Source organism: Chiloscyllium plagiosum, chromosome 8 (assembly GCF_004010195.1).
Source record: "Chiloscyllium plagiosum isolate BGI_BamShark_2017 chromosome 8, ASM401019v2, whole genome shotgun sequence".
NCBI classification, from domain to species: domain Eukaryota; kingdom Metazoa; phylum Chordata; class Chondrichthyes; order Orectolobiformes; family Hemiscylliidae; genus Chiloscyllium; species Chiloscyllium plagiosum.
Genome location: NC_057717.1, coordinates 15,778,640 through 15,805,196, shown reverse-complemented (window position 1 = coordinate 15,805,196; position 26,557 = coordinate 15,778,640). Strand labels below are relative to the sequence as shown.

At 42.2% G+C, this 26,557-nt stretch overlaps 2 long non-coding RNA genes across 2 annotated transcripts in view; one reads left to right on the top strand and one right to left on the bottom strand.

Moving 5' to 3' along the window:
- Positions 1 to 6,354, bottom strand: part of LOC122552115 — an 8,048-nt gene extending 1,694 nt beyond the window's left edge. The window contains exons 1-3 of the long non-coding RNA XR_006312300.1: positions 6,107 to 6,354; positions 4,754 to 4,844; positions 2,563 to 2,721 (exon numbers count right to left, since the gene is read on the bottom strand). This is a non-coding gene — a long non-coding RNA (uncharacterized LOC122552115). The remainder of the gene's footprint in view (positions 1 to 2,562; positions 2,722 to 4,753; positions 4,845 to 6,106) is intronic.
- LOC122552116 overlaps positions 1 to 26,557 on the top strand; it is a 766,770-nt gene that overhangs the window by 311,710 nt on the left and 428,503 nt on the right. The gene's annotated exons all lie outside the window — the stretch shown is intronic.

The following is a 26,557-nucleotide window of genomic DNA, read 5'->3' as shown; positions in this document are numbered from 1 at the left end:
ACACACACACACACACACACACACACACACACAATGCTGGTAGGTGTAGGGTTGTAAATATACTTCGGCCTTTCAGAATGAAAATGCTCACCTCTGAGTGAACCATTTTATCAGAAGATTAGATGAATTTATTTCTCGTTCTGTGACTTGCAATGCTTAAAAGTTACGTGAGAAAGTATTGAGAAGTCCTGAAAAAGGCCCAGTAGTGGTGGTAATGACGCAGGAACAACATCGCTTAGTATCAGACAAAACTGTTCTGTGATTCCAAAGATGTTATTTGAAAAATCAAACAGTCATGCAATTTGACAGATTTACAACAAAGGATTTATTATCTTCTCAGAGTTAAAAACTGTGGCACCGATGCAGTGGTGTGGGTAGTCCAGCAGAGGGAGGTATTGTATGAATCTAATCACGAAACTCAGAGGCGAGCACTGCTGCCTCCCAGCACCAGGCACCCGGGCTCGTGTCCACCCTCAGGCAAATAACATTTGAACAGGTCTCTTTCGGTTACTCTTCGAAGGGTCAGTGTGGACCTGTTGGGTAGAAGGGCCTGTTTCCACACTGTAGCGATTCTATAAACTCCATGAACAACAGGGACAGACGGAGAGAGAGGAGGAGGAAGATTTTGATTCCAAGTTCAATATATTTATTTCAAAAACAACTTTGCACAGAGATGCAGACAGAGGTGCACACAAACTGAGATACTGACACTAACACACATAACACATGCTCACAGAGATACGCACGTAGATATGGACATTTCCACACAAACATAACCCCATATATCGGCACACACGATCTTTAATACAGAGACATATACATTTTTAAATGAATAAGCTATAAAATTGGTTATAATTTTATAACCAAATGAAAATTATAAATTGGTTAATCGGAGAAGGCAGGAGAATGGGGTTCAGAAATATTTTAGCCATGGTCAAATATCATGGCAGAAAAGATGGGCTGAATGGCCTGATTCTGTTCCAGTGTTCATTGCTTATATGATCTTTCCTGGAATTGTCTTTCCGTGAGGTCAGTGGAAACTGAATTTGATAAGTATTTGGTTTAGGAGAGTTAGTGGGAATGTGGACAGGTTTGAGGGGCTGAGTGGTCGATATCTGTTTCTAATTGTCGATTCCTTATATATCAAAAGAGTGGTGATTGGTTTGAGGGGAACACATTTTGAGAATAAGGACCTTTCCATTTCAGACTCAGACAGGGATGCTTCTTTCTCTTTAGGGTTGTGTAATCTGTGGTGTTCTCATTCCGAAGGAGCAGTGAAAACTGGGTTACAGAAAACACTCAAGGTTGAGTTCCATAGAACTCTGATGAACTGGAGACCCATGTTTATTGGGAACAGACATGAAAGTGATGTTTAGTTACAATCACATCATCAATACACATTCTGAATGGTGCAGCAGGCTCAAGGGACTGAATGGCCAACTGCTGCTCCTAACCCATGTGTTGTTCTCTCAAGGACTCTGTAATGTTACAGAGGTAAAGAAAGATCACATTTAGCCAGTTAGTATCGTTATAATGAGACAGGAGGAGACCATTCTGCCCTCTAAGGATTTACACATGAATAGATCGAAATCATTCAGCCTACTAAGTACATTACACAGTGTAGGATGAGGCCATCCAACCTTTCTAGCTTGCTACCCAACAATAGGGGAAACCCAGTTAACTATCGGGGAATAACCATTCGGGATGTTCAGTTTGTAAAGTTGTAACTGTGTGGAGTTCCTCGGGGATCAGTGTGAGATTATCAACTATTTAGAATCTATGCCAATGACATGGATAAGAGGACTGATTGGCTTGGAGCTCAGTTAGCTCATTCACCAAGAGAGTAATTTAACTGGACATGGAGACTCTGCAATGGGATACAGACAGGGGAGGTTAGTGATCAAAACCTTGGCAGAAAACAGTATAATGTGGGTTAAGAGAAGTCAGTGTTTTGTTGAACAGAGAAAATAACAGTAACATACTTAAATGGGGAGAAAACTGCAGAACTCATTGGTACAGAAGGATTAGTTCATTCCAGTACATGAGCCACATAAACCTAGTCAGCAGATTCAGCCAATAATTGGAAAAGGGTATCGAATCTTGCTGTTTTATGTAAATTCTATTGGGTATAATCATTAGGATGTATTACTGCATTTGAACATGACAATGCTGAGACTACATCTGATGTATTGTGTCTAGTAATGAACTCCTAAACTGAAAGAAAAATACGTAATGGTTTTAGAAACTTTTCACTGATGTTTCACTTTAGTCTTTGCTAGATGAAGGCCTGATGGAATCATAGTGTCATTACAGCACGGAAACAGACCCTTCAGTCCAGCTTATCTGCACCAACCAGATATTCCAATCTGATGTAGTAATCTTTGCCAGAATTAGACCCATAATCCTCTAAATGATTCTTATTCACATACCCATCAATTGCCTCTTAAATGTTGTAATTGTGCCAACCTCCATCACTTTCGTTGCCATCTCATTCCGTACACACACTACCCTCTGTGTAAAAAAGTTACCCGTTCAGGTATCTTTTTAATCTTGGCCCCTCACCTTAAATCTATGCCCGCTGGTTTGGACTCCTCCGACCTTGGAAAATAATCATATTCATGCCCCTCATGGCTTCTACAAGGTCAGGGCACTTCAGGCCTGAGAATACGAGATGTTCACATTGAACCATAAAAGGCCCCGAGGAGAGTGTACTGGGCGTAGCTAAAGAATGAGAGAATAAAACTAAGGATTTAATTTAATAAAACAATATATTCATTTTAGCACAGTACTTTGAAGACATGCATTCATTGTACAATAATTATGAAACCACATATAAAATGCTTTCAAATGATAAATTACAAATCACTCCTAAATGGAGCAGGTAACAGGGATGGAGTATGCAATCAGCGGAATGTTTAACCAGACATTACTTGGTTCACGTTGGTGTTCAGGTAACATTATTATATGTTTCAGCTCAGAGAGGAAGAAAATGTAACTTGTCTGAACAGCCACAGCCATTTATCCATCACTTTACTTGTTCATCTCGACAATAACATATAGAACATAGAACATGGAACAATGTTAGGCCCTAACAGGCCCTTCGGCCCTCAATGTTGTTCCGACCTGTGAACTATTCTCAGCTCGTCCCCCTACACTATCGCAAAATCACCCATGTGCTTATCTAAGAATTTAAATTTCCCTAATGCGGCTGAGCTGACTACATTAGCAGGTAGGGCATTCCATGCCCTTACCACTCTCTGCGTAAGGAACCTGCATCTGACATCTGTCTTAAATCTATCACAACTAAAAGTGTAATTATGCCCCCTCGTACAAGCTGACATCTTCATCCTCGGAAAAAGACTTTCACTGTCTACCCTATCTAATCCTCTGATCATACTGTACGCCTCTATCAAACCCCCTCTCAGCCTATCCACATAAGACCTTCGCTCCAGACCAGGCAACATCCTGATAAATCTCCTCTGCACCTTTTCCAATGATTCCACATCCTTCCTGTAATATGGGGACCAGAACTGTACACAGTATTCCAAATGTGGTTGCACCAGCGTTTTGTATAGTTGCAACATCACATTGCGGCTCCTTAACTTAATCGCTCGACAAATGAAACCTAACACACCGTATGCCTTTTTAACAGAGAGCAGAAAATTTATCAGGCATCTTTCCCGCTGATGGAGCGTTCCTTTTAAGGATTCATTGGAATCTCCCCAATGCCAGCAGAGAGGGGAATTCAGCCAAGTCCAACTATTCCAGGAAGAAACCCTATTGCCATCAGCATCTGTGAGACAGAATAACAATTAAGACCACCTCAATTTTCCTTTTGCCATGAAATTAACTATTATCTGGACATAAGTCTTCCAAACTAATATTCTGCAGAGTTTGTATTTTTCTTCTGTTTACTTTCTGACGTATGTGTGTGTGTCTCAGATTTATAGGAAAATAAAGAATGATACACGTACCGTCAATGTCCAAACTATATGTCATTTATCTTTCCATCATTTTTTGAGTAACTTTGCTTTTGTTTTAGATTAATTATTTTTACAAATTTAAGAAACATGTCTGACATGTTCCTAACACTGTACTTAACACAGTCTGGGACTGATATCATTTGCCATATCACACACTTGGTTACACTGATAATTTGTCATGACCTATGGAGGAGTGGGACAAGAAAAAGGTACAATGACTCTCCAACCTCGGTAGGAACAGGGATAAAGACAAACTCTCTCAGGACCGTTTGAGTTCGAATTCTCTTCCCCACAGGTCTGTGGTACCTGTGTGTTTGCATTTATTCAAAATTGTGTTAGATGGGCAATTTAGCATGGTCAATCCACTGAAAGTCTTTAGACTGTGGGAGGAATCTGGCGCACCTGGAGGAAACACTTGCAGTCGGGGGAGAATGTGAAAACTCAATACAAATAGTCTTGAGTATGGAAGCGAAACAGGCCCCTGCTACTGTGAGACAGTCGTGCTAACCAATGATACACCATGCCACTCCCACCCTGCTTCCCCCAATGAATCACTGTGCTAGGGAATACTGGGGAAAATGCAAATCTGTAATATAAACAGAAAACAGTGGCAAAACACTGCAAATGAGCCAGTATCTGGAGAGAGAAACAGAGTTAAAATATTAAGCCTGATATTGCCCTATTGGGAAAAACTCATATTCGACTCAATAAGTTAAATCTGTTTCTCTCTGCTCAGAACCTGTTAAGGTTTTACAACATTTTCAACTTACTTAGTCTTTTGGACTGTGGATATTCATCTGATCTGAAAGGGAACAGTGTAGCTGCCATTTCTGTTGGCTCTCGAGTATTTGATTATGGCTTCTGAATGAAAAAATTAAAATATGAGAATGACTACCATTACGCATAATGAAAATTTTGAACTCCGTGGCACTGACATCACACAATCAATTATCTGTAAATAACTAACTGAATTAACGATTCCAATTGTTATCAATGTCTTGTCATGCTCCTGATGTCACTGGCATCATACTCATCCAGGAAGGTCTTACTTTCCCGAAACTTTAGATAAGAGTGTGCAAACATAAAATTTCCTGTTTTTTTTTCTTTAACAGGACATATTTATCCAGGGTTTTGGAAGGCACTAGCAAGGGCAGAGTTTATTTGTCGTCACCAGTAATTCTGGAAAAGTCACCAGAGAGCTGCCTACTTGAATCTCTTCAATACAAGTAATGCAAATCCACACAGAGCTGTTGTAGGGACATTCTAAGATTTTTAACAAATACTTGTGAAGGAAGAGCAAATTAGTTTCTCGTCAATATGACATGCAACTTGGAAGATAACTTGCAGAGACTGCTTTTCCCATTGTTCCCATTACCACTGCAGAATGTTCTCTAATTCCCATTAATCACAGTTTTGCTCAAGGTCCTTGATTCCACCCTCAGTCAAGTCCTGCTTCGATTGAAAGGGAAGTCACTCTGATCTCACCTCAAATTACATGGGAAGATCACTTGAAAGAATAAAGAGCAAAAGACACAAACACTGTTTGTTAGAACAAGGTCCTCACAATATTCAAAAGAAAATTGATACCTGGCCTTCCGATTCTGACAGACGTTTTTTGTCCTGTTGGTGATGAGGCGGTTTTGTTAAACATTGTGACATAAGGACAGGAAGAAGCTCCAGTCTGTACCAACAGTGAACAAAACTATCCTGTTCACGGTGCATCAAACAGTGGCAAACATCCTATTGTCTGTTGTTATTGACATTGATCATTACAAACTCATCATTCACTGATGACCAGTAGTAGCACATAAATCAGCAGATTCCAGCATCTAGTGTGAGAGCAAAAAGGGAAATGGAGGGTCAGGGGAAGTGGTGTGACATACAGTGCAAGAAGTGTAAAGGGAGATGGTCAGTGGAAGGGTATGTAGTATCAGAATGGGCAATGCAAGGAAAATAGAAGGGTAAGGAACGAGTAGGAAGGGAGGATGATGTGTGTCAGAAGGCGCATCAGTAGCAGGAAAAGCATATAGTTGGAAAAGTGAGATTGATGGACAATCAAACATCACTGTTAAGGAAAATTGGGATCTGGTTTCGTTTGAAAATTAAGAAAAGATTTTTCATACTTTTTTATTAACACTTGATTCTTGTGTATATTGTACATTCACTCTGCATTTCTGTATCTCCATCAAATGCAGACAACATTTTCTTTGTCCGCAATGCATTATTGCAACATGATGTCACTTTCTAAAACAATATTCAGAACGATGGGTCCTTGTTCTTTTAATTTGCTTCCAATCCAACGTAGAAATGAGAATGTGAATTGATCTTCTATAGTGTGTTTTTAATGTAGAAATTAATTTTATCTTTATCCTCATCCCTCCAGCTCTTTCAAACAAACTTAATGAACGAGCCTGTGTCCATCCTGCAGATGAAAAGAAAAATCTTCAGATCTGACTATTGCAGCAAATTTATTACAGAATAAGCTGCAGGCCCACATCAAATTGAACTGTCGCAGTGCACAGTGCCAAAACCTATTCCAAAATTAATGATATACAAGTCTTATGAATAATACATGCAGAGGGGTGGAGTGTAAAAGCAGAATTCACCTCCATGTCCAAAATATTATTTCTGACTTCCTCATAAAAAGACCTCAACTGCATCACGCTGTAAATTCACCAAAATATGAAAAACAAGAGACTGGAATTCCCAATTCTTCCTCTGCAACAGATCTGTAGAACAGGTAGAAAATCAAGGTTTGTATCTGATATTCATAAATAGAACATAGAACATTACAGCGCAGTACAGGCCCTTCGGCCCTCGATGTTGCGCTACCCTGTCATACTAATCTGAAGCCCATCCCATCTACACTGTTCCATTTACGTCCATATGCCTGTCCAATGACGGCTTAAATGCACTTAAATTGGCGAATCTATCACGGTTGCAGGCAAAGCATTCCATACCCTTACTACTCCCTTAGTAAAGAAACTACCTCTGACATCTGTCTTATACCTATCTCCCCTTACTTTAAAGTTGTGTCCACTCATGTTTGCCGTCCCCATACTTGGAAAAAGGCGCTCCCTGTCCACCCTATCTTACCCTCTGATTATCTTGTATGTCTCTATTAAGTCACCTCTCAACCTTCTTCTCTCGAACGAGAACATCCTCAAGGCCCTCATCATTTCCTCGTAAGACATTCCTTCCATACCAGGCAACATCCTAGTAAATCTCCTCTGAACCCTTTCCAAAGCTTCTACATCCTTCGTATAATGCGGTGACCAGAACTGTACACAATACTCCAAGTGTGGCCGTACCAGAGCTTTGTACAGCTGCAGCATAACCTCCTGTTTCCGGAACTCAATCCCTCTATTAATAAAGGCCAAAACACTATGCCTTTCTTAACAACCCTGTCAGTCTGGGTGGCAATTTTCAGGGATCTGTGTACATGGACACCGAGATCTCCCTGCTCATCTGCACTCCCAAAAATCTTACCATTAGCCCAGTACTTCGCATTCCGATTACTCTGTCCAAAGTGTAACACCTCATACTTGTCCACATTAAACTCCATTTGCCACCTGTCAGCCCAGCTATCCATCATAACTCTCTGCAACCTACTTCATCCTTCGTCACTATCTACAAATCCACCGACCTTAGTGTCCTCCACAAATTTACTAACGCACCTTTCTGAGCCCTCATCCAGGTCATTTATAAAAATGACGAACAGCAGTGGACCCAACACCAACACTTGCGGTACGCCGCTAGTAACTGGACACCAAGATGAACATGTTCCATCAATGACAAACCTCTGTTTTCTTTCAGCAAGCCAATTACTGATCCAAACTGCTATGTCTCCCGTAATTCCATTCCTCTGCATTTTGTACAATAGCCGACTGTGTGGATCCTTATCGAACGCCTTGCTGAAATTCATTTCCGCCACATCAACCTGTTTACTCTCATCTACCTGTGTGGTCGCTTTCTCAAAAAAAATCAATAAGATTCGTTAGCCACGACCTACCTTTCACAAAACCGTTCTAACTGTCCCTGACCAGATTATTCTTTTCTAGATGGTTATAAATCCTATCTCTTACAACTTTTTCCAACACTTTACCAACAACTGAAGTGAGACTCACTGGTCTGTAATTACTAGGGTTGTCTAGGGTTTATGAAAAAGGGAACCACATTTGCTATCCTCCAGTCCTCAGGCACTATTTCTGTAGACAATAATGATTTGAAGATCAATGCCAAAGCTGGCAATCTCTTCCCTTGCTGCCTAGAGGATACTAGGATAGACCCCATCCGGCCCAGCGGACTTGTGTATTTTCACACTCTTCAGTATTTCTAATACCTCTTCCTTGTAAACCTCAATCTCTTCTAGTCTAGATGCAAGTATTTCCTCGCCAACATTTTCATTTTCTATAGTGAACACTGTCGAAAAATATTTAGTGCTTTCCCATCTCCTCTGACTCCACACACAACTTTCCAGTATTATCCTTGATTGGCCCTAAATTAACTCTGACATACCTATGGAAAGCCTTAGGATTAACCCTGATCCTATCCGCCAACAACTTCTCATGTCTCCTCCTGGTTTTTCTGAGCTCTCTTTTTAGGTCTTTCCTGATTTCCTTGTGACCCTCAAGCGCCCTGAGTTTTCACATTTTGTCCCAACATAAGCCTTCTTCTTCTTCTTGACCAGGGATTCCACTTCCTTAGTAAACCACAGCTCATGCGTTCTATATCTTCCCCCCTGTCTGACAGGTACATACTTACCTAGGACACACAGGAGCTTTTCCTTGAATAAGCTCCACATTTTTAATGTGTTCATCCCCAGCAGTTTCCTTCCCCATTCTATGCTTCCTAAATCTTTCCTAATTGCATCGTAATTTCCCTTCCCCCAGCTGTAACACTTGCTTGGTGGAGTACACCTATCCCTTTCCATCACTAAAGTAAACCTGACAGAATTGTGATCGCTGACTCCAAAGTGCTCACCTGCTTCCAAATCTCGTTGCCCAGTACTAAATCTAAAGTGGCTTTGTCCCTTGTTGGCCTGTCTACATACTGTGTCAGGAAGCCCTCCTGCACACACTGGACAAAATCTGACCCATCTAAAGTACTCGTAGAGTTGTGATCCCTGTCAAACGTTTGATAGTTGAAGTCCCCCATGACAACTACCCTGCCTCTCTCACTCCTATCGAGAATCGTCTTTGCTATTCTTTCCTCTACATCTCTGGGAATATTTGGGGGCCGAGAGGAAACTCCCAGCATGGTGACTTCTCCTTTCCTGTTTCTAACCTCAGCCTATACTACCTCAGTTAACGAGTCCCCAAACATCCTTTCTACAACTGTAATTTTGTCCCTGATCAACAATGTCACATCTCCCCCTCTTTTACCAACTTCTCTGTTCTTACAGAAACATCTGAATCCCGGAACCTGCAACAGCCATTCCTCTCCCTGCTCTATCCATGTCTCCGTAATGGCCACAACATCGAAGTCCCAGGTACCAACCCACGCTGCCAGTTCACCCACTTTATTTTGGATGCTCCTCGCGTTGAAGTACAGACACTTCAAACCAGGTTCTCGCTTGCCAGTGTCAGATACTTGATTTTGGAACTCCCTACTCTCATTCTCTTCTGTACATGCCCTACAATTTTGGTTCCCATCCCCCTGCTGTATTAACTTAAATCCACCTTAATAGCTTTAGTGAATTTCCCACTCAGGATATTTGTACCCCTCTGGTTTAGATGAATACCATCCTGCATGGAGAGGTCCCACCTACCCCAGAAAGAGCTCCAATTATCCAAAAACCCGAAACCCTCCCTCCTACACCATCCCTGTAGCCACGTGATCAACTCCTTTCTCTCCCTATTCCTCACCTCACTAGCACGTGGCACGGGCAGCAAACCAAAGAAAACAACTCTGTTTGTCCGAGCTCTAAGCTTCCACCCTAGCTCCATGATTTTCTGCCTCAAGTCCCCATCTCTCTTCCGACCTATGTCGTTGGTGCCAATGTGGACCACGACTTGGGGTTGCTCTCCCTACCCCCGAAGGAACCCCAAAACATGATAAGAGACATCACGGACCCTGGAAGCCGGGAGGCAACTTACCAACCGTGGGTCTCTCTCGTCCCCACAGAACTTCCTATCTGTCCCCTAACTATCGAGTCCCCAATGACTACTGCTCTGCTCCTCTTCCCCCTACCCTTCTGAGCAGCAGTTGCCCCACTGCGTTCCCCTGGTAAGTCATACCCCCCAACAGTATGCAAAACGGTAAACTTATTGTTGAGGGGAATGGCCACAGGGGATCCCTGCACTGCCTGCCGGTTCCCTTTCTCTCCCCTGTCACCCATCTGTCTTTTTCTTTTATCTGGGGAGTGACTACCTCTCTGTAAGTCCTGCCAACAACCCCCTCTGCCTCCCGAATGATCGAAGGTTCATCCAACACTAGCTCCAGTTCCCTAACGCGGTTTTCGCGTTGAGTACACTTCACACAGATGAAATCAGCAGGGACACTTGTGGTGACCCTTACTTCCCACATTCTGCAAGAGGAACATTCCGCTGCCCTAAACACCATTCCCACTATTGTAACTCCCGAAGTGACTACGAAGAAAACAGATTAGGAAATAAACTAGTTACCGAGTAGTGTCTCTGGTAACGCAACCACGCAAATATATGTTCTACTTACCCTTCCCAGAAGTCCTTTGCTCGCTTCTCCCACGCTGGCCTGAAGGTAACAAGTTTAAATATATAGAGCGGCCTTCCTGACCATCACCTTGCACCAAAATCACGTCCTCCCGGCTCCCCCCTGTCGCTGCTCCGAAATGTTGATTATATTAATGTGAGAGATGGGCAGGGATGGGGGTTGTTGGAGAATGATAAACAATGTTGTGGATGACACAACGATAGGCCGGACGGGACATGGTGAGGAGGAACGTGTTAGGCTACAGGAGGGTACATTGATTGTTCAGATGGCCAGATCAATGAACGTAAAAAATTAGCACGGAAAGATGTGAGATGCTGTACTTTGGAAGAAGTAACAAGACAAGAGAGAACTCAAACAAAGAAGATAGGTTAGTCTTGCTTTTGGAGCAGAGAAGGGTGACGGGTGAACCTGACAGAGGTGTATAAGAGCATGAGAGGTATGGGCAGAGTGAACAGACAGCAGCTGTTCCCCTTAATCAAAGGGTCAAACACATGTTTAAAGCGAAAGAGAAGATATTGAGAGAGGATTTGGGGAATCCGTTTTGAACCCAGAGGATGGTTTGTGTCTAGAATGCATTGCCTGGGAGGGTGGTTCAGTAAGGTAACCTCACAAACTTTATAAAGCACTAACATCAGCACTGTATGGTGCAGACTCAATTGGCCATGTCTTTATACATGATTCCATGGCGTTGCAGGCATGAAAGCTCTGATACATTCTGAAGCACCAACCAGCGGTACTTGTTGGTTTATTCTGGCGAACTGTGCTCAGTAAGAGGCGAGATTACAAATCAACAAATCAACATCATCCCATGGAGTATCAGCACTTACTCAACCTAGGACAGCTCAGCCATCTGTTAAAATATCCAGGATAAATCACATGCATCGTCCATCAAAAGCAATAACATAATTCCAACTGTTTGACACCATTATTTTAAGGACACCAACAACGTAGGCACAAACTTCCCTTCATTACTATATAGACTTGTCTCTGTAACGTTGCTATTTCTCAGAAAAATAATAAACTGCATCCTATATGTTTGCTTTGACAATGAGTCCGTTTTCCTGGTTGCCTGCGAACTGTTGATCACACCATCACGGCTTGTGTGACACTCCATCACCACCAGCAATATTTACTCCCAGCTAACCCAGCACATGAGATGCACTGCTGGCACTCGCTCCCACCAGCCACTTGGACGGACCAACATCAACTGGACTGGGACTCTCAAGGGCAATTAATGTTGGTCTAGCTCCTTTAAAATTCCAAATGAATTGAAACAACAATTGGATTTTCTATAATTATTGAAAGATGCAGAGTCTGTTTTTTATTCATCTGATGAGTTTGATCTGTCTTTATCGTTGTGTTATCTATTTCCATGAAACCATTTCGTACATAAACGAACAAAAAACGCTCAGGTCACAGATAGAGTCATAGAGTCATAGAAATGTACAACATGGAAACAAACCCTTCGGTCCAACCCGTCCATGCCGACCAGATATCCCAACACAATCTAGTCCCACCTGCCAGCACTCAGCCCATATCCCTCAAAACCCTTCCTATCATATACACATCCAAATGCTTCTTAAATGTTGCAATTGTACCAGCCTCCACCACATCCTCTGGCAGCTCAATCCATACACGTACCACCTTCTGCGTGAAAAGTTGCCCTTGACGTCTCTTTTATATCTTTCACCTCTCACCCTAAACGTATGCCCTCTAGTTCTGGACTCCCCAATCGCAGGGAAAAAGACTTTGTCAATTTATCCTATCCATGCCCCTCATAATTTTATAAACCTCTATAAGGTCACCCCTCTGCCTCCGATGCTCCAAGGAAAACAGCCCCAGTCTGTTCAGCCTCTCCCTGTAGCTCAGATCCTCCAGCCCTGGCAACATCCTTGTAAATCTTTTCTGAACCCTTTCAAGTTTCACAACATCTTTCCGATAGGAAGGAGACCAGAATTGCATGCAATATTCCAACAGTGGCCTAACCAATGTCCTGTACAGCCGCAAGATGACCTCCCAAATCCTGTACTCAATACTCTGACCAAAAAAGGAAAGCATACCAAACGCCTTCCTCACTATCCTATCTACTTGCGACTCCACTTTCAAGGAGCTATGAACCTGCACTCCAAGGTTTCATTGTTCAGCAACACTCCCTAGGACCTTACCATTAAGTGTATAAGAAGACAATGCAGCATTTAAGGAAAAACGGCCAGGGCATAGTAGGCTATAGGTCTTCAGGTAACTGGGAATAATGTACATTGGTGTTTTCTGGCTGGCGTAGATGTATTGGGCTGAAGGGTCTGTTTATATGCTGTATGACTATCACTTTAATTGTTGTCTCACTATTTCCAAAGCGTGTGAGCATCAAGTGGTGAGGAATGCAATCTCCAAGGTCACACAGCACACCGGCCTGAAGCTATATCATTCTGCCTTCACTATCAAATGGATCAGAACCCCATTTCTCTCTTTGTAACATACCTGTTAGTGTTCGTGCGTCACAAGAATCCCTGGGGTTTATCACCATGTTCTGAATAGGAATTAAACACAGGCAACAGATTGCTGGCCTTGCTAATGAAACTTACCTCACAACAAGGACTGAAAGGAATGAGCAGAATTAAAGTTATCCATTCGACTCAATCTGATCTCTAATGCAGTTTCAAGGCAGGCTTTCACTTTGCCCTATGCTCCTGACCTTTCTCCAATACCATGAAACTTCCCTGAGTGTTTTTGAGTGCTGTTTAAAAGTCACATATGGAAACCTGTGCCCAATAATCTGAAAGGTAATGTCTCCATGTTCATGAGAATCATCTCATTTTTTTTTCAGTATCTCAAGTCAACAGAAATGCAGAAACTAGCATCAGGGGTAAGTCACTAATACAGCTCAGACATGTGATAAGATTGTGGATGATCAGATTTTGATATCAATCACACATTCCTCCTATGCCCTTACAATGTTAGTGCGTCATTGTTAGTCAAGAATCTGCCTGCTTCTGCCTTAGGAATATTCAATGTTTTATCCTCCATTGCTATCTGGGAAGAGAGTTCACAAATACACGACACTTTGAGAGGATTAAAACATCCAACATCTTCTTAACTGAGGTAACCTTCAGTTTCTTAGTCCATCCATTCCTGGTAATCTCTCACACAAGCTGAAATATGGTTTCAGAATTCAACAGAAAAGACTACTTGGAATATCCTGGGGTCACCAAGATCACATGTTGATCGCCTAAACTCCAGCAGATCCAGAGTCAGTCAGTTCAAGATTTCCACCTGAAATAGATGTTCTGCACAGGAGTCAGTTCAGCGAATCTTCTTTGGACTGATTTGCATGTCAGTATGACCATTGTTCATTCGATGTGGTCTCGCCACTACTCTGCAAAACTGAAGAAAATCTTCCCTAATTTTGAATGTATTCTGTTTCCGAAAATGTATACATTTATCTTACCACCCTCAAAACTTCATGCACATATGAAGTTTTTATTTTGTAATCCAGGAGCCCGGTTCTTCTGCGCCTCAAGCCAATCTCTCCATTGAAATATTACACTGCCTTTCAATTCAGCCCGCCAACTTCTTTGAGCGCATCCTACGATGCTCCATACACCAATATTTTTCTGTTCACTTGACCCACCTTAATCTCTTTATAGACTCAAGTCCTCTTCATATGATGCTTTTCTAACAGTTTCAAAAGTCTGCATTCTTCCATAGCACACACAGAATATTTGGCCAAAGAAATAGTTTGTGGCCACATTCCAATGGAATTGACAACGTAATTTTTAAACTAATGTCTAAACTATGAACTTGTGGCAATGCTAAAGTGTTTTGCAGTCCCATCACTCAGTTCCCAAAACTCAAAGTAAGGGCAGATGGTGTAGAATTTATGTGGTTAGAATTGATGAACGGCAAAGGTGAAAAACCATAGTTGGAGTTATGTTCAGGTCCACAAACCGTAGTTAGGAGCTGGGTCAGATGTCACATCAGGAGGTAGAAACGATGTGTAGGAAAGTCAAAGTTACAGTGATTGGGGGATTTCAATATGCAGATGGACTGGGAAAATCATGTTGGCAGTGGTTTGCAAGGAAAGGAATTTGTGGAATGCCTACAAGATGGCATTTTGGAGCAGCTTATTGTGCAGGCAACGAGGGAACGGGCAATACCGTATTTAGAGTTGTGCAATGAGGCAGACTTGATAAGGGAGCTTAAGGTAAAGAAAGCTTTATGAGGCAGTGATCATAATAGCATTGAACCTACTCTTCAATTTGAGAGGGTGAAGGTAGAAGCAGAGTTAACAATATTATCGCTGAATAAAAGCAACTACAAAGGCATGAGGGAGGAACTGGGTTACTGGGAGATTAGGCTAGCAGGAAAGACAGTGGGATAGTAATGACGGGAGTTTCTGGGAGTAATTCAGGAGACGCAGCAGAGACTCATCTCAAGCTAAAAGAAGAAGAGTAAAGGGAGGATGAACCAACAATAGCTGACAGGGGAAATCAGGGTTAGCGTAAAAGCAAAAGAGACATCAGATAACATGGCAAATGGCAGTGGGAAACCAGTGGATTTGGAAGCTTACAAATACCAATATAGGGCAACAAAATAAGAAATAGGAGGAAGAAGATTAAATATGAGTGTAAGCTAGCCAGTAATATAAAAGACTGTAAGTTTCTTTAGATATGTAAATGGGAAAAGAGAGGCAGAAATGGACATTGGTCGCAGAATACAACGCTGGAGATATAATGGGGAACAAATAATGGCTGAGAAACTGAACAATCATTTCATGACAGTTTTCACAGTGAAGGACACGAATACTGCCCCCATCCCATCATCGGGACCTTCAAACAAGTCGGACTATTTGGATACTGCGGTTATGAAATCAATCCACATGTAGCAGCTTTTACTGACATAGACCAGAGACAATGGAGCATCAGGGTCTTGAAAAGGACCCTGGGCAGTTTTGGGGAAAATAGATTTTATTGGAAAAGATCAGCTTTTGTGGCTTTCTCCGATGGTGTCGTGGTAATTTCGTAGGATTAATAATCCAGAGACCCAGGTAATGCTCTGGTTATACGGACTTGAATCCCACCTTGTCAAGATTGTAAAAATTGGATTCAATAAATATCTGCAATGAAGAATCTAATGACTACTATAGATCCATTGATAATTGTTGGGGTAAAAAATCCATCAGGTTCACTGATGTCATTTCGGGATAGCATCTGCTATCCTTACTTTGTCTGACCTGCATGTGACTTCAGACTCATAACAACAGCCCTCTGGGCAATTAAGAACGGATAGTAAATGCTGCCTACCCAAAATTGCCCTCATACTAATACAGAATATTTAAAACAAATGCTCATTGGGCTCTTGCAAGAGTGTTGTGTGCAGTTTTGCAATTCACATTAGAGCAGGGATGTGATACACAAAGAAACTTGCAGGAGATATTTACTGGGATATTGTTTGGACTATAGAATTTCAGTTAGGCAGAAAGACAGGACAGAGTGAAGTGTTTGTCGCAGTGCAAAGGAGATGTAGATAAGACATGATTGAGTAAGGGTATGGACAGGGTAGACTGAAAGAATTTCCCATTGATGGACGGATCGATCGACGGGTGCTAGAGAGTTAAGGAAAAAGGCAGGAAGGTTTGAGAAGATGTGTGGAATAGCTTTTTCAGCCTGCGGGTTGTTCAGAATTTGCACTACACTGTCTCTAATGTTCAGAGAGGCTGAAACCCTTTTAACCTAAAGAAATATTCAGATGTGAATTTGTGATGCCAAGACAAATAAGGCTGTGGGATAAACGTTGTGAAATTGAATTCAGTTCGTTGAACAGTTTTTGACAAATATGACCACAATTGGCTGAAGGGCCTCTTTGCACCCTTGTTCTCGCCAGGAGAATGGTTTGTGTCCCCACCTGTCACAAGGCTCAATTCTCCGCTGGGGACAGTGTAAATATTTTAAAATTGTCGCCCCATTCCCAAGTGCGGTTATTGATACTTGCCCTTCCATTCTCGATGGGGCAGTCACAGGAAGGACAGTGCTGCCTGAATCAAGATGGGGAAGGGTTGCAGCTCTCAGTGAGGCAGAGCGTCAGTGAAAGTGCAAACATGCGACTTCTGCAAGCTGCATCCTTTGTCTGTATTGGAATGAAAACCATTTGACAGACTTGTTCCGGTTTGAAGTGTTTACTGGAAACAGGAGGCGGAGGAAGAATCAGGGTAAAATCATTCTGTGAGTGCAGAATCATTTCCTGCAGCACTATTGGGACTGTAAAGCACAGAGTAGTGTTTAGATATATTGAATTTGGGTTGATGGGCAGCTTGACTTGATTAGGCTGAGTTACGAGGGTATAAAACCATTAAAAATGATTCAGATTTTGCTCACTGTTATAGAACATTGGCTCAGTAGTTAGCACCGCTGTCAGGGCTGAGGGTTACGTAGATTGGCCAAGTTAAATTGCCCTCTCGTATCTAGGGAGGAATTAAGTAAGTTAAATGAATTAGCCACGGGTAGGGCGGAATAAGGTCAGAAGTCACAGGACACCAGATTATAGTCCAAAAGGTTTATTTGAAATCATAAGCTGAACTGTAGAATCTGTGATTCTATCGGAGAGGATAATAAGGGCGTTTACGGGGGTGTAACGTCATTAGAGACGATGCTGACGGAGTTTACTGAAGACGAGATGTTATTCACTTATTTTCTTGGAAAATTTAGAACAGTTATCCCCGAACCAAGGAAGATTTAATGGAGATTTTCCAGGTTATGATATGTTTGGACAGAGTAAATATGTGGAAATTCCTTCTTTCTAGTTAGTAAATATCTAAACGTCAAACCTTCAAAACCCTTGATGAAACCTTTGAGGGACAAAGAAATGATGAGAGCAGAATTGCTGACACTCTGAGAACCTGTTTTTGGAAAGGCACATTTGGTGACATATAAGAAAAAAATTTCACAAGTATAGAAATAGCCTGTGGCTAGGTAAAGTTGTAGGGGTGGGGTGTAGTCGGTTGGAAGCCGCAGGGAAGCAATGTCTCAGTTGGTTGACTTTAAAAGTTTAGAAATTTCGTGAACGTGCACAGCTGAATAAGATTTTGTTTCAAAAACCCTGGATTTGGAAAGATCTGGCATACTATGCCACCTGAAGCATTGCAAATGGAACTCAGTGGATTTTTTTATTGTAAGGGAAAGATATAACATAATGAATTGCAAGTGACCCGTTGCTTGGAGATCGACTTCCTGCTTTAATCACGTGGCTAAAAGATGTGATGACCATGATGTTTGGTCCATTTAATGATCAGTGAAATCTGTCAAAGCACGAGCAACAAAACTGTTGGTTTTTCCTTTGGACTTTAATCGTCTCTTTTTCTAAGCAGTATTTTCTTTCAGCTGAAATAAATTCGGAATAAATTTGCATATATCATTAATCGTTCCAATGAGATCAACCTAATTCACTTCCGATTATTACAATGAACAATTTGACTTTCAGTTTAATTAATAAAATGAAACGAACAAAACAGCGTTTCTTGTGATTTAACCCAATTCAGTTAAGCCATATGAGAACGGCTATTGAACCACAACATCGCCTTTATATCCCTTTCTATGGCTACTTCTTCACGTGAGAGAGAACGTGACTGAAGAAATTATGAGTCAAGGCAAAGTGTGTGTGTGAATATGACGGGAAATTCTTGTTTACTGTTTCATTCTGACACAGTTCTGTTTCAGAATGAATCAATGACAGATGTTCATTCCGACGAGCATGGCTATTTCTTGGATTTTGCTGTTATTGTAATTCTGGTGAAAGCAGAAACACAATGGTGTGGATTCAATTTAGCTCTAGAAATTTCTCATCCACGACTTTCATCACATGTAGCCTTGATGAGGTCACATGTCACCTCTTTTCAAAACGTGCTGAGGAGACCGAGAGATTATGGCGGTGGGTTATTATACTACCGTGCTCCGCATTCATGGGTTCGAGTCACACTTTGATTGCTAATTCCACAAACCACTAATGCATTTTTACTTTGCATCTCACACCTCTGGTATACACTGGATCGAGAATTTTGTTCTTGCCCTTCACTGCACGGGAAATTCACGAATAATAAACACCATATTAAAGTTGAAATAAAGAATGAGAGAAGATGCTCTATTCAGTTATAAATTAAATTGGTGTAATGAGAAGGAAGACTTTTTTTCTTTATGCCCCTCATTCCAACTTGTCTTTCTATGAATTTACATCGACAGAAAGAGAAATAACTAACAAGTGATCTGGAGCACAAATTTATCCAATGGGATTGTTCATGATTATTTTAATCCAACAGTCCACACAATGATCTGATCAGTATTTCAAACAGTCACTCGGAATTGGAACCACAGAAAACTGCTCCAAAGAAACGAACCTTTCATTCTTTCACATGCAGCTGTACCATTTCACTTGCTAACTGTACAAGGTCGACCAACTTTCTTCAGCAATCACAGTTTCTGTAAACAGCCAGCTGTGCTGTGCAGAGTGTCATTTGTTGCCCCCAGGTCACAGCATATTTCTTCTTCATGAGCTTACGAGCTTCGCTCCTGATCTGTTTGATAAACCTTTTCTATCACTTCATCCCATCCACTCACAATTCTCAATTTATGAATAAAATTTCGCATGAGACCAAATGTTAAACAAGGTGGACATATGCCATTCAGCCCATCGAGTCTGCCCCACCATACAACGAACTCATGGCTGATCTGATAATCTTCAAATCCATTCTGCTCACTTGCCTCGACAAACTGCATCATCTTTCTGATTAAGTACCTGACACAGTTTGAACATACCCAACAACTTAGCCTCTACTTCGGTTGCCAAACAAAACCACAGATTCTCTGAGCATGGAAATTACTCGTCATTTCTGAATTAAATGGGCGATATCACATACTGAGATTATGTCCTCTGGTGCTCTCCTCAGAGCAAAGGGCAAGCCACCTGCCTGTATCTACCCTGTCAAGATCCCTGATTTTGTTTCAAGGAGAATAATCCCAGCCTGACCAATCATTCCACGAAGTTCCATTTTATCCAAAGTTGACAACATCCTCATAAATCTCTGCTGTCCCTTACAGCACGGGAACTGGAACTTGAAATCAGATAGCGATTGGAATCGGATTAGTCCACACATGGACCAAATACAGTAATGATAACTTTGACAAATGAGAATCTAATCATATTCTATTGACATTCAATGGCTTCGTTGTAACTGAAGTCCTCCGTGTAATCGCCCTCAGAGCTAATATTTAGGAGAAATGGAACCCGACCGCCCATATAAAGAAGTTGACTACAAAAAAAAGTCCATCAGTTGACATCGTTTGATTATTAACACAATTCATGTCTCCGTGAAGCCTGCATCATCTGTAACGCACAAATTAGATGTGTAACAGAACTCTCTCCATTTGCCTGGATGTGTGCAGCTTCAATACCACTGAAGGAACTGGACATCCTCCACGACAATGCAGTCACTTAGCTGTACCACGTTCAATTACCCTCACCTCTAAGGCACAATTGCAGTAGAGTGCACCACTTACAAGATGCGGTGGAGTAAGTCATCCAGGCTGTGTTGACAGAACATTCAAAGCTCAAATACTGTACCGACTATAAGGACAAGGTTGAAGATGCACTGAAGCGCGACCATTTGCAAGTTACCCTCCAAGGCACATACCGGCATGACTTGGAGATGCATCAGTGGTAAATTCACTGAGTGATGAAGCGGTCTTGATGGTCAAAGTGGTATACTTCAGCCCTCCATTCTTCATCTTAGAATTTTTTAAAATGTTGATTCTTGCATTGACCAGACTTGTGCTCATTCTATTAGTTGTTTCCTAAACTGGCGGTTGATAGAGATCGAATATCATCCACAGTCTGAGGTCAACAACAGAAAATATCCAAAAATACTCTCGAGCAACTGAGCTCCCTGTTCAAAACTCTTCAGTGATCTGTGAATGTCCACTCCAAGATCTCGTTGTTCCTGTTTGTTCTGTTCACCACTTAGAATCCTCACTGTTATTGTTTCAACTCCCCAAATTCGTTACAACTTATTGTGCTGGATTCAATTCCATTCGCCGTTTTTATTTTTCACCTGATAAATACATCTCTGCTGGCCCTGACATTATTCATCATAGTCAAATATACGACCAATTGTTGCAGCCTCTGCAAACTTCTAAATCATGACTCCTACAACTAAGTCCGAATCGTTGATCTACATCAGGAAACAGTGGAACTCCACTGGAAACTGGCGTCCAAACATGGTTCATTGCTGGATGAGATGAACACCTGCAATAACAGCACAATCAGACCCCTGATGCCATTTGTAAACCTGATGGTGACTCTGCCAGTTGGCCTCCTGAGTGATCCGTTCTCACATATGGGAGTGGTGAATGACCTGTCCACATTGTGGATCAGAGGTGCTCGAAGAGCACAGCAATTCAGGCAGATCTGAGGACAGGCAAAATCGACGTTTCGGGCAAAAGCCCTTCATCAGGAATAAAGGCAGAGAGCCTGAAGCCTGGAGATCTCTGTGCAACTCTATCCCCACCCCCACCCTCCTCTAGCTTATCTCTCCACGCTTCAGGCTCTCTGCCTTTATTCCTGATGAAGGGCTTTTGCCCGAAACGTCGATTTTGCATGTCCTCAGATGCTGCCTGAATTGATGTGCTCCTCCAGCACCACTGATCCAGAATATGGTTTCCAGCACCTGCAGTCATTGTTTTTACCCTGTCCACATTGTGCCTGGGCACGTAGGTTTACACTTCAGCGGGTAATTGAATCCTTTCCTGAAGTCCCCCTATGGGCCTGACTTCTTGGCGGTGTGTGTATCCATGTGTCTATTTAGCTTGGATAATCAGTTGAATTAGAGTCCACGCAGAGATGACTCCCAATTTTCCCCGTCATCCATGTTTTTTATTCTCCTTTATTCTCCCCCGGAGTGTGGCCATCATGGTCTGAACATTATTTGTTGTTTATTCTTAATTCACCTTGAACTGAGTCAGAGGGATTCTATGGGTGAACCGCACTGTTGTGAGTCTGGAGTCATATGTTGGCAGGTCTCGTTAAGGACGGCAAATTCCCCTTTCAAAGGGACAAGAATGAATGAGTTTTCAGCAAATTAAAACCTTTTGCCTCTGTTCCTCTGATCAGGGTTAATATTCCAGATTTTATTCATCAATTTAAATACCAGCAGCTGCCATGTTCCAGTCTCCAAGGGTTGCTAGCCCAGTATATCGCCACTACATTTGCATTTGTCACGAAGATTGGTGAGTAGCAGAAAGCATAGGGATCAGTCAAAGAATGAAGAATATAGATAAACAGGAGATTTGAGCGGAGAAGTGGCAGACAGAGTTCAATCGAGGCAAATGTGAAGTGATGCATTTTGGGAAGCCTAATTCTAAAACTGTAAACGGAACAACCTTGGAGAAATTTGATGAGCAGAGAAATCTGGGAGTTCAGGTCCTTTGTACAATGACGATGGCGGCACAGGTAGATAGAGTGGTCAAGTAAGCATTTGGCATGCTTGTCGTCATAGGACCGGGTTTTGAGTGTAAGAGCTGGCATGTCATGCTAAAATTGTACAAGATTTTGGTTCGGCCGCGTTTAGAATACTGTGCACAGTTCTGGTTAAGTTACCAAAAGGAAGTGGACATTTAGGAGAGCGTGCAGAGAAGGTTTACGAGAATGTTGCTGGTATGGAAGATGCTTGATGTGAAGAGAGGTTAAGATGTTTATGATTGTTTTCAGTAGAAAAAACGAGATTGAGGGGTCCTGATTCAGGTCTACAAAATCTTGAAGGGTATGGACCAGGTGTATACAGATATGCTTTTTCCCAAAGTGAGGGATTCAATAATGAGAGGTCATGCCTTCAAGTTGAGAGATGAAACGTTTAAGGAGGATAGATGTAGAAAATATTTTGACAGAGGGTGGTAGGTGCCTGCTAGCAGAGGTAGTAGAGGCAGGCACGGTCGTTTCATTCAAGGTGCGCCTTGATAGATGCGTGACTAAGTGGGGAGCAGATGGAAACAGATGCTGATTAATTGAGTGATAGGTTTAGACAGTTGATTTGGTTCAGCCCAGGCTTGGAGATCCAAAGGGCCTGTTCCTGGGCTATAAATGTTCTGTGTTCTTTGTTCTTCTTTGTTCACTACACTACCATCTCAATGCTACGTTGCTCCATCTCAGAGCATGACATTGGCAATTCCAATCATCTCAGAGGGAGTGAGAATATGACATGTGGCTGTGTCGGAATGAAACTGATGTACGCTGTACTGGAGTGTTTGCTGGGAGTAAGAGGATGATGTGATCAAAAAACAGTTCTTACTGCGGACTTCCACATCATTTATTTCATTTGCTCATTCGGCTCTATCTAGACTATTGTGTGCAGTTCTGCAATCGCATTAGCACTGGAAATGATGCAGGGGTGATTTACCAGAATAGTGTCTGGGTAGAAGAGCTCCTGTTATGTAGAGAGATTGGATAGACTTAGAGCAGAAGAGATCGAGAGGAGACATGATTGAGATATACAAAATAATCAGGGATACGGATGGCGTAGACTGAAATAAACTTTTCCCTATAATGGAGAGAACACTCACGGGGTACTAGATTTAAGAACAGAGGAGGAAAGATGTGAGTGAATGCGCAGACAAACGCTTTGAAACGGCGAGTGGTTGAAATCTGGAACTCAGTGCATGCAAAGGTTGGAGAGGCAGAAATCCTCATAACTTTCAGAAGTATTCAGATATGAATCTTTCATGACAAGACTTACAAGGCTGACGGTCAAGTGATTTTAAAAAAAGAGTTCGGAAAGTTAATCGATTATTGATTCAGTACTGATGCATAGGCATGTTTTTGCATAGAACTCCAGGATAATACCACTGCCTGTCACAGCGTGAGATTGGGTTCAATTCGCATCTGGGACGGGTGCTTGCAGCTTGGGAGGGCTAAGAGGCCAGAAACCCGCATTCGATTCCAGACTTATGTGGCTGACTGTCTGGAATTTGCACGATCCTTTTCTCTCTCTTCCATGTGGGTTTCCTCTGGCTGCTTCGATTCCTTCTCACTGTCCAAAGGTGTGCACTTCAGGTAGATGGCAAGAAAACCCTGAATGGACTGTATAATCAAAGACAAAATCAAAGACAAAAGTTGGAGTTGCAGTTCAGGGAAAACAGAATGACCATTTGGGGTAAACAGCTCATTCCTTGGAACAGTTTTTGATTCGCAATGTTAACTCTGATTTCTCTCCACCGATGCTGCCTGACCCGCTGAGCTTTTGAACTCATTTCTATTTTTGTAGGTGGATCAATAGTGCGGGTTTAGAAAGATCGGGTGAGGGAGTGTGAATCTCTTCGGCGGCACAGAGCAGACTCAATTAGCCAAATGGATTCTGTCTGCTTTGTGTCGAATTCCATTAACTCTGATTCTATAAGTCTTTGTTCTTCTTTTAGTCTTTGGTATTTCACATCTCCCCTGAAATGTGGTTTGCAGAACAGAACAATCGACTTTTCGGGCATAAGCCACCGCCAAACCGTTACCACCCGCTGCCTGCAAGAGGAACGCCTCATATTCTGCCTTGGGACCCTGCAACCATACGGGATAAATGTGGATTTCAACATTTTCCTCAATTCCCCTCCCCCCACATTATCACAGCCCGAAGCATCCAACTCGGCACCACACTCCGGACCTATTAATCTTTTCCCCCTCTGACTTATCACTTTCTCCCCCGCCTCCATCCAATTATCGCTTTCCCAGCTACCTTCCACCCAACCCCAACTGCCGCCCATTTATCTCTCCGCCCCCACCCACACGTCTCATCCCTGATGAAAGATTATTGCCAGAAGCGTCGGTTCTCCTGCTTCTCGGATGCTGGCTGACCTGCTGTACTTTTCCAGCACGGCAATCTCGTCATGGTGAAGATAAATTAGCTTAGCTCAGGCTCTTTCTCTGAGAGCGGAGAAGAGTGATTGAAGAAGAGATGAAGGTATACAAGAAGGAGATAGATACATGTTATAGGAATAAATTTCTTCTGGGAAATATTTACAATCATAGATTTACGTTAAACGCAAGGGGGAGGATAGTCAGAGAAGATATAGGAAGAACATTTTCATTCTGAGAGTGTTGTATAATTGAAACTCACCGTTTGAACGTGTGGTAAAAAAAGTATGAATCATCAAAACGCTTCAGGAGTATTTAGCCGAATACTTGAGAAGCTAGAGCACACATGGATAAGGACTATGGATACTGGAAAGTGGGACGAAGACAAACAGATATCTGATCAAAGATCCGCACACCGTATGGAAAATACGGAGCATGAAAGCATGGGAAGGGTAAAAGCATGGATACTACTGTTGATCTGTTACAAGGGATCTGTGGAATTCTGCACGAGTCAAAAGGTCACAGTGACAGGATGGGGCCACTGTGGCTGGATTGGATAATCATAGTGGAATGCTCGTCCACCAATTAACAGAGTCAGACTTGGGCTGAACGGTTGCTGTGACAGGCTGAGATAATAGCAATTAGTATCGTCAGCCTTGCCAGCTAAATAGCATCACGGCTGGTTGGGACAAGTCATAACAATAAATATTTAGGACTTGACTTTAAATGTTTAATTGATAGTTAGTAGAGTCAGCCTGCTTGAAACCCTTGTAGCAGTAAAAAATACATTAAATATCTAATCAGCTTGGGACAGGAAAACATTGTGGTAGATGGGGTATCTAAAAATCTAATCATGAAAGGTTAGTCTGGGCTGGAAGATCATTGCAGCAGAGGTGGCAGTAAAATACATAATCATGACAATAGAAAAACCCTTTTGGCAGAAGTAGAGCGATAATGGTTTATTGTATACCTGGAGTGAGTTAATTCTGACCAACACAGTTGCGCATCCTGGTAAGCTAACAAAAATATAATTCAAGAAAGGGTATAAAGAGCCATGGATCCTGAGTTTCGGGGTCGTTCAAGAATTTGCTTTCTGAGTGTCACAGTTTTTTGACTGCTAATAAACGATCTACTCCTTGAAGAACTCCCCGCATCTCCTGGAGATTGATTACATTTTCTCCAGAACAACCACAACTTTGGGTACAGTAAAATTGTGGCTACCGCAGCTCGGTGGTGCAATGAAAAGCGCGTTAGATTTCGATAGCATTGTTAACATTGCCATACAAAGTTTGTTGTTTTGGGCTCCACCAGAATCGGAGTTCAGATTTCAGCTGAATCAATTATTATTCTGCTGATACATCGTTAATTCCCGTCGTCTGGGGTTCTCGAAATTGCTGTTTACCACAGAAAATTCCTTACTCCCTTGTTGGTGAGTTTTGACGGAGTCATATCATTTGAAGCATGATCAGACCAGAATCAACTGCTAACCCAGGATACCTACAAACTTCGTGCAGAAACCCAATGACTCTAAACGCATTCCCCACCAATAGTTGCACAGGCATTATCGATTGCTTAAATATCTTTTTTCCCTTTGGGCGACAGTCTGTTGTGGATGGACGGGGGAAAGATATTGATGTATTTGGTCAGTCATGACGATGTCAAATGGCGGGGTAGGACCAGTGTTTGGAATAGCGTCCTCCTGTTCCTCTTTGTCAGTGCTGTTTCTGACATAGGGTTTTCAATAATAATATGTTGGAATGTGAATCTACACTACGGAATATCAAGGTCCTCCCGTTTACCCCACCGTTCCCACAGCCAGAATGGAAATCAGACAAGGTTTAGATCAGACAATCGAGGATTCTCCCAAGCGCTCTGTCAGACTGCATGCTCCTTCACACAGGTTTCCAACTGGACACATGGAGCAAGCAAACGTGGAGATTCAGGGACAAATTACACCTCTGTTTTGCTGCAGTTCTGGACACGGAGACGTACATGAATTTCTGACA